Source organism: Triticum dicoccoides, chromosome 3A (assembly GCF_002162155.2).
Source record: "Triticum dicoccoides isolate Atlit2015 ecotype Zavitan chromosome 3A, WEW_v2.0, whole genome shotgun sequence".
In the NCBI taxonomy this organism is placed as follows: Eukaryota; Viridiplantae; Streptophyta; class Magnoliopsida; order Poales; family Poaceae; genus Triticum; species Triticum dicoccoides.
Window position 1 is genome coordinate 28,291,875 of NC_041384.1, and position 8,875 is coordinate 28,300,749.

The following is an 8,875-nucleotide window of genomic DNA, read 5'->3' on the forward strand; positions in this document are numbered from 1 at the left end:
CAGGGACGGCCTGGAGCGGACGGCCTGGAGCGGACGACCTCGGTGTGGCGGTTGACCGCGGGCCACGGTACTACGGCCCGAAGAGGCGACGCAGCGGCAGCGCACGATGTGGTGCAACCACGGGAACAGCCTCAGGGCGACGGCGGGGACCACGTGCCGCGACGCTACGACCTGAAGGGGCGACGTAGCGGCGGCGCGGATCGATGCAGCCACGGGACGGCAGCGCTACGGCCGACGAGGCGACGCAGCGGCAGCCCGTTGCTCGATCGGAGAAGATGCACGGACACTTGACGATCTTCACAAAATTCGATGCAGGCACACGAACAACGTCCGTCCCGCCCTAGACGCAACATGCATATACGAGCAGTTAACACCACCAATTCACAAGCACCAATGTGCACAGCCATGCACGGGACGAGGCCACGCGGTGTGGAAGGACTGGCCAACAGAGATGCTCGAGTAGCAAACCACGCCCGCGCGAGGCCCCTGGATGGTCGCGTGGCATGTGGCGAGGATTAAAGGACATCGCGAGCGGCCGACGTACCAGCGCATCGGGCGCGCGACATGCATGTAGCCCGTCACCGTGTGGCGACCGATCCAGGTGAAGCGGCGAAGATGTCGATGGTGTATAGGTGCACTGTAGACGATGAACCGCGATGGGCGACTCAATTCTGTTGAGATATGTATTTAGCACATGTATTTTTGTATTCCAAGCCCCTCCACCACACCGCACCTCCCTCCCGCCCCACCCGCGATCTCCCCGCTGCCCCTCCCGAAGCCCTACACCCTGTGCGCCGCCATCCCCTCTCTGCCGCACACCGCCGCTCACCCCAAGCCGCCTCCCTCCCGCAACCCTAAAACCCCTCCGATCCCATCTCGCGTCGCCATCCCTCCCTGCTGCCATGTCGGCCCTCGGCACCTCCTCCTCCTTCAGCGCACACCCTAGCAACCCGTTCGACTATTCCAACGGGTCCGAGCCCGATGAGCCCCAAGCCGCCGACATCCGCAACATCCACCTCTTCGATCACGTCCCCATCATCCTCTCCCACGCCTCCGCAAACTACTATGCCTGGAAAACCTACTTCAATCTCCTCTTCCGTGAGTACAACCTTCGTGATCATGTGGACGGTCTCGCCAATTTCTTTGCCGGCACCCACGACGCCAACTGGCTCGCCATCGACGCCACCCTCATCCGGTGGTTCTTCCTCACAGTCTCTCCGGACATCTTCCACACCGTCGTTCGCGATGGGGACGATGCCTACATGGTGTGGACCAAGATCAATGGCCTCTTCACCGACAACAAGCTTCAACAGATTATTTTCTTGCAGCAGGAATTTTTTTGGTGTCACCAGAACGACTCCACCATCGACGCCTTCTGCCTCCGGCTCAAGACCCTCTCCGACGAGCTCAACGACGTCGGGTTCAAGGTGGGCGACGAGCTTCTCCTCTCGACGCTCACCGCCGGCCTCAACGAGGACTTCAGCAACGCCGTCTGCAACCTCACCCTCATGGCCAACCCTACTTACGAGCGGGTGGTGGCCTATCTTCGTCTTGAGGAGCGGCGGATGAAGCACCTCCGCACCAGCGCCGTCCACACCGCGCTCGCCGCCGGCCTCTCCACCGGCGCCTCTACACCACCCTCGGCGCCCCGTCCTCCGGTCGTCCCGCACCCTACGTCGATGTCGCAGCCGCCCCAACCACCGCGCAACGGCGGCAACCGTCGCCGCGGTCGCGGCGGTCAACGCCAGGGCGGAGGCAAAGGGGGAGGCAGCGGCGGTCAGGCTCCCCAGCAGCAGCCCCCGCCACCCTGGGCCAGTGGCTATAACCCCTGGACGGGAGTCATGCACGCATACAGTATGCCCGTGCAGCGGCCCCCCACCCCGGGCATCCTCGGCCCTCGTCCGAGCCCTCAACAGGCGCTCCTGGCCGCGCCTATCGGCGCCCACGGCGCCCCTCCTGTCGCGCCCTCCCCCGGCATGTACGGCGCCCCCTACTACGACCCGGCCCTTCTAGCGGCCCTGCAGCAGCCGCCGCCCTACCCCGGTGGTGGCGGTGATTGGATTATGGACACCGGTGCCACCGCTCATATGTCCGCTCATCCGGGTAACCTCTCCTCCGTCCATCCCACTTCCACTCCCTCCCGCATCATCATCGGTAATGGTGTTGGTCTTCCCATCTCTCATGTCGGTTCTGCACCCTTTCCCTCTAACTCTCGACCTCTTTCTCGTAATAATGTCACTGTTTCTCCTCATCTTATTCAGAATTTAGTCTCCGTTCGTAATCTTTCTCGTGATAATTCTGTAACTGTGGAATTTGACGAAGTTGGCTTCTCTGTTAAGGACGCTCGCACCAGGATGATTCTTCACTGCTGTGACAGTCCCGGTGACCTCTACCCAGTTCAGTCGCCGTCATCTCCGGGTGGTCCTCGTGCTTTTTCCGCCGGCGTCGATCTTTGGCATGCTCGTCTCGGGCATCCTAGCACTTCTTCACTTCGTCAAATAATGAGAGGATTTTCCTTCTCATGTAAAAAAATGGCCGCTCACTCCTATGAAGCCTGCCGGTTAGGCAAACATGTTCGCTTTCCTTTTAGTTCCTCTTCCACAGTTGCAACTTTTCCGTTTGAGTTGATTCATAGCGATGTATGGACCTCTCCAGTTCCTAGTAATTCTGGTTATCTTTATTATCTTGTTATACTAGATGACTACTCTCACTTTGTGTGGACATTTCCTCTTCGTAGGAAATCCGATGTTGCCGCCACTCTCATTGCATTCTATGCTTATGTCTCCACACAGTTTGGGCGACCCATACTCGCACTCCAGACGGATAACGGGAAAGAATTCGACAATCTCACCATTCACCATCTTCTTTCCTCCCACGGCACCGTGTTTCGTCTCACGTGTCCATACACCTCCTAGCAGAATGGCCGTGCCGAGCGCATCCTACGCACCCTCAATGACTGTGTGCGTACCCTTCTTTTCCATGCCTACATGCCCTCTCGGTTTTGGCCAGATGCCCTCGCCACTGCCACCCTCCTCCTTAACCTTCGGCCATGCCGTCCGCGCTGGAACTACGCGCCTCATCATCTCTTATATGGCACTCCTCCCTCCTACGATGGTCTCCGAATTTTCGGTTGCCGTTGCTACCCCAACACCACCGCCACCACACCTCATAAACTCGCTCCTCGTTCCATTCCATGTGTCTTCCTTGGTTACCCGGCCAACACTAAGGGTTATCGCTGCTATGACCCCGTGTCTCACCGTGTCATCACCTCCCGGCACGTGTACTTTGATGAGCTTGTGTTTCCCTTTGCACAGGAATAGGTGGCGCCGTCTTCCCCTCCCGCGGCGGGTCCTCCTCCGCGCCGCCGCCCGCTGCTGGCCTTGGGTGCTCCGGCCACCCCGCCCGTGGCGCCCTCCTCCAGATCGGGGCCAACCGCGGCCCCCTCCTCCGGTTCAGCGCCCACATCGCCTGGAGCCGCGTCGACGTCGCCCACGTCGCCCCGGTCCTCGACCATGCATGCTGGGCCGCATATTGGGCCGCCGGCTGGACCGGCCCACCTTGGCGCGGCCTCCCCTGGTGCGGCCTCTCCTGGAGACACGTCGCCCTCGCCTTGGTCGCCCGCGCCGACCCCTCCTCGGTCGCCTGCTGGCGCGATCGTGGCCCTAATGTCGCCTGGTTCTTCCGACGCCGCGGCCTCGTCCTCCGCACGGCCCGCCTCTCTCGTCGACGCCGTGGAGGCCACCGCCTCTCCCGTGGATGCCACGGCCTCGCCACCACCCGCGGCTGCCCCGACGGCCGGCCCCATCACACGCTCGCGCACCGGCATTTTTCGCCCGAGCTCCCGCTATGCGGATGACTATGTCTGCACCGCCTCGACGTCCGCTCCTTCCCCGCTGCCGTCCTCAGTTCGGGCCGCTCTCCGCGACCCTCTTTGGATGGCCGCCATGTAGGAGGAGTTTGACGCTTTGCAGCGGAACCGGACTTGGCAGCTTGTTCTCCGTCCCCGGCATGCTAATGTGATTACCGGGAAGTGGGTTTTCAAACACAAGCTTCGTCCCGACGGCACTCTTGATCGCTACAAGGCGCGATGGGTTGTTCGTGGTTTCCGGCAACGCGCCGGGGTGGACTTCACCGACACTTTTGCTCCGGTTGTTAAGCCCGGGACGATCCGCACTGTCTTACAATTAGCCGTGTCTCGTGCCTGGCCAGTTCATCAGATGGACGTCTCCAACGCCTTCCTCCATGGTCATCTTGAGGAGCAGGTCTTCTGTCAGCAGCCCACGGGGTTTGTTGATCCAGCGTGTCCTGATCATGTGTGTCTGCTCTCCCGCTCATTATATGGGCTCAAGCAGGCTCCTCGTGCCTGGTACCAGCGCATTGCAGCGTTTCTTCATCAACTCGGCTTCCGCTCTACACGCTCCGATGCTTCGCTGTTTGTTTATCACCAGGGCACTGACACGGCGTATTTGCTGCTCTATGTTGACGACATCATCCTGACAGCTTGTACTTCTGAGCTCCTTCGCCGGCTTACTGATCGTCTCCGTGCTGAGTTCGCCATCAAGAACTTGGGTCTGTTGCACTACTTCCTCGGTGTTGAGGTGGTGCGTCGTCCTGATGGATTCTTTCTTCATCAACGGAAGTACGCTCATGAGCTCATCGACCGTGCTGGCATGCTTAACTGCAAACCGGCCGCCACTCCTGTCGACACGAAGGCCAAGCTCTCCGCTACTGATGGTACTCCTACCTCGGATGCTGCTTTCTACCGGTCCATTGTAGGTGCTCTTCAGTACCTCACCCTCACACGACCGGAGCTCCAGTATGCTGTTCAGCAGGTCTGCCTACATATGCATGCTCCTCGAGACGTTCACTGGACTGCTGTTAAGCGGATTCTCCGCTACATCCGCGGTGCTATGGATCTTGGTCTTACTCTGCGCGCCTCCACTGCCACTGATCTGGTCGCCTACTCCGACGCCGACTGGGCTGGCTGCTCGGACACCCGTCGCTCCACTTCGGGTTACTGTGTCTTCCTTGGACCGTCCCCGGTGTCGTGGTCGTCCAAGCGGCAGCCCACTGTCTCGCGGTCTAGCGCCGAGGCTGAGTACCGCGTTGTGGCCAACGTTGTTGCTAAGTGTTCCTGGCTTCGCCAGCTTCTTCACGAGCTCTCGTGTCCTGTTGATAAGGCCACGGTTGTCTACTGCGACAACGTCTCCGCCGTCTACCTCTCCTCCAACCCGGTTCATCATCGTCGCACCAAGCACATTGAGCTTGATATCCATTTTGTTCGGGATCAGGTGGCTCTTGGTCACATTCGTATTCTACACGTTCCCACCTCCCAACAATTTGCCGATATTATGACCAAAGGCTTGCCTACGACGTCTTTTGAGGAGTTCCGGTCCAGACTCTGCGTCAGCAATGGTGTCGGTTCGACTGCGGGGGGGGCGGGGGGGGGGGGTCCCTATGTACTATATATACTTGTGCATATGCACCCATCAATATATTATGGTTTGCATCCTATTCCTCTACAAATTCGATTTTAGATCAAAAAACCAAAGAAGAAGTGCCGATCAAGACGACCGGCGTGAGAGAGAAAACCCGGATCAAGGATCAGGAAAAGGACTCTCTAGGGAAGCCGATCAACAAGATCGGCGGACGAACCCTAGGTACGGGTCACGCGGCCCCCGGCGGCGGTCATGGAGGCCGACCGGCCCAAGGGCGGCGCGCGGGTGCGGAAGCGGGGCGGCTAGGGTTTAGAACCCGGAAACTGATACCATGTTAGAAGGGAGAGAGGGATTGGTGTAATGTTCGTTGTATTACTTGAGCCCCGTGGGCATATATACAGGAGTATATAATCATCTTGGAGTACAAGGCAAGGTAGAATAATATTCTACGCTATCCTAGCTTTTCTAATAATCACCTAAGCCCCGGAGAAGGAGCCCAACCAATGCCAATGGAGAGGAAGCAGAGGCCGCGAGAACTAAGAGCCTGCTGATCGAGCTGCTGCAACACCACCGGGGAAGGACCAAGTCGACGCACAACACAACCACAGCCGAGCCCCTAAGATTGTGCCCGCGGCCACCACTGCGCATCTGCGCCACGGCGCCAACAGGCAGTCTCTGCACCAAGCCGCCAGCAGTAGTCATGCCGTTGCAGGGGGGATATTTTGTTCATGCGAACAATCACTCAATTCATTGGATCACTTAGTCATGACTCGTGCCCACACTTTCCGCATTTGCACATTCTTTCCCTGGGAGACCATGACACATCTTACTATTCATTTTTACTTAACACTGTAATTAATTCAGATAATTCCTATGTTTAAAAAAATTGTTTGAACCTCTCATGGAGCATGACGTCATCAACCTCCAGGGAAAATAACCAGTATGGCGTGAGAAAGCACATTCAACGGAAATTCTTTTTGTTTTGAAATAGACACAGGAAAGCTGCCTATTTCGATTGATTAGAAGAAGCGGTAAAGAAACCGATGCTCGGTTAATTAAGGGAAACCGAGCTAAAACCTTTACAAAGAGTACACACACCTAGGCTCGGGCACAACAGGACATACAGGAGACCGCCACGAGCAGACACGAACTCCAACGACCACTGACTGAAAAAAAAAAAGACAGCGAAGCAAGAAGAGAGCTGAAACACGGACTCATTTGAGATGTCACAATGCTTTCGCTCACTTGATTGTACGTATGATACAAGAAGAAAGCAGCCAGCTACACAAACAGAGTGGTAAAAGCTCGCTGAAGCTGGAACTTGTGCCGCTCATCCATCGATAAAAACGGGGAGGCTCTGATTCCTGGCTCCTGGCTCATTCAGGTGCCCTTTCAGTTTCAGCAGCTGAGAAGACTGATCAAAATTCGAAAAAAGAGAAAAAACAGGAGAGAAAAACAGAGCTATGGGTAGAACAGAAGCAGAGGCAGTATTTAGGGAGATGGAGGGATTGATGAACCATGCTAGCGAATCCTACTGACAGTGGTGCATAGCCGCATAGCTAATCTGACTACCTGCCTAGAGCGGTCGTGGTGGTGGCGGTTGGGTAGTGGTGGTAATCCATGGCAGCAGGTTCCTGGAGGCGCGCGCGTATTCATGTTTCATGAAAAAAAAAATACCTAAACGAGCTCGCTCCTGTGGCGCGCCTAGGAGATGTGACTCCTGTTCACACTTGACGCGCAAACCCACACACACATCTCCGACGCCCAGTTGTTGCTAATCGATCAGTTTCGTCTTGGGCACTGTATGGTAGTCGCGGTCGCGCTCCCCCAGTCCAAGTCATCGGGGGGATCAGAGTAAATACAACAGCAGGCTTATAGCTCGCTCACATGTCAACTTTGTCTGTGGAGAAGATTTTTCTTTGAGAATCTATGCTGAGGAGATTTTAGGTTCTGGTATGACTTGAACTCCTCCAGGTCACATACCCATCTAGCTTTAGCCAGCTCGTATGCTTGTGCGATGCCACTTACATGCTAAATGAGAAAGGCATATCTACACTAGTGAATGGTATTCTGTTTTGAAACGTACATATTATATCTTTTTTACCGAAGTCAAACATTACAAAATTATATACAAGAAGATCAGCATTTGTAAGACCAAATATGATTCTCTCTCTCTCTCTCTCTCTCTCTCTCTCTCTCAAGCTCCGATGATGGTTCACAATGACAATGGTCGGATGTGTTATGCTTGTCACATACCAAAAAAACACGTGATAACGGGCCAAACTTTGCTAAATTTAGGGGGCAGAGAATTATAGTTTGAAAAGTTAAGTAAACATTTATAGGTTGTTTGTAGGTGTAGCATTATTGGCAATATAATGTTACGTCTCTGTGGGCACTGCACGCCTTGTCCAATAATTATCACATTACACAACGCAGGTGAGCCGGGGCGTGGGCACGGCATAGAGCCGTGTGGAGCGTGACGCGGTGAGGCCAAAAATGTCGCCCATGTCAAGCTCTGTTGGCTTCATGCCGTTCGGCAGCTTCCAGTTGAAACCATGCACCAGCTGCGCGACGGCGAACTCAACCGCATGTTGGCCGAGCCCCTGCGCAGGGCATGAGCGTCTGCCAGACCCAAACGGCAAGAACTCGTAGCAGCTTCCCTTGAGGTCTAGCCCGGTGGCCTCGCCCTCACCGGCCATGAACCGTGCTGGTCGAAATGTGTCGGCATCCTTCCAGGCCCCGCAGTCGCGGTTGATCGCCCACGCATTGACCAACACGCGGGAACCTCTCGGTACGAAGTAGCCGCCAACAATACAGTCCTTGGCGGCCTCGTGGAGGAGCACCGGGATGGGCGGGTGCATGCGAAGCGCCTCCTTGACGACGCACATGAGGAAAGGGAGCTTGTCGAGGTCGGATTCTTCAACAGCCCGATCGAGCCCCACCACATCGGCAAGTTCCTGCTGCAGCCGCCCGAGCTCGTCTGGGCTACGCATCATCTCTGCCATCGCCCACTCGGTTGTGGACCCCACCGTCTCCGGTCCACCAAATAGCATGTCCTATATGCCGTACAAAGATAGCCACGTCACCACAATAGTAGGAAAAAATATTCCTTTTCTTTTAGGAAGTCATATACCAGTACAATGATAAAACCAAACAAATGGAACTCTTTTTAAATATGTGTGGAATTTCTTCTTTTTGTGGGTGTGGAAATTCTTTTTAGCATTTCATATTATGGATAGACGCTAGCTATCTTAAAAATTGTACTCCCTCGGTTCCAAAATACCTGTCCTGCTTTTAGTTTATTATTAGTATTATTAGTACGAGCAATGCTACACATACATATTTCTACAGGAGTTTACATGATTGATTTGATGTGGCAGTTTTTGATTGGGTGTAAGGGGAGGACATGGGCCCATCCCCATAAAAATGGAGGGTGT

The 8,875-nt window shown here is 55.6% G+C and overlaps 1 pseudogene; it reads right to left on the reverse strand.

Moving 5' to 3' along the window:
- Positions 1 to 7,710: 7,710 nt before the first annotated feature.
- Positions 7,711 to 8,875, reverse strand: part of LOC119271074 — a 2,368-nt pseudogene continuing 1,203 nt past the window's right edge.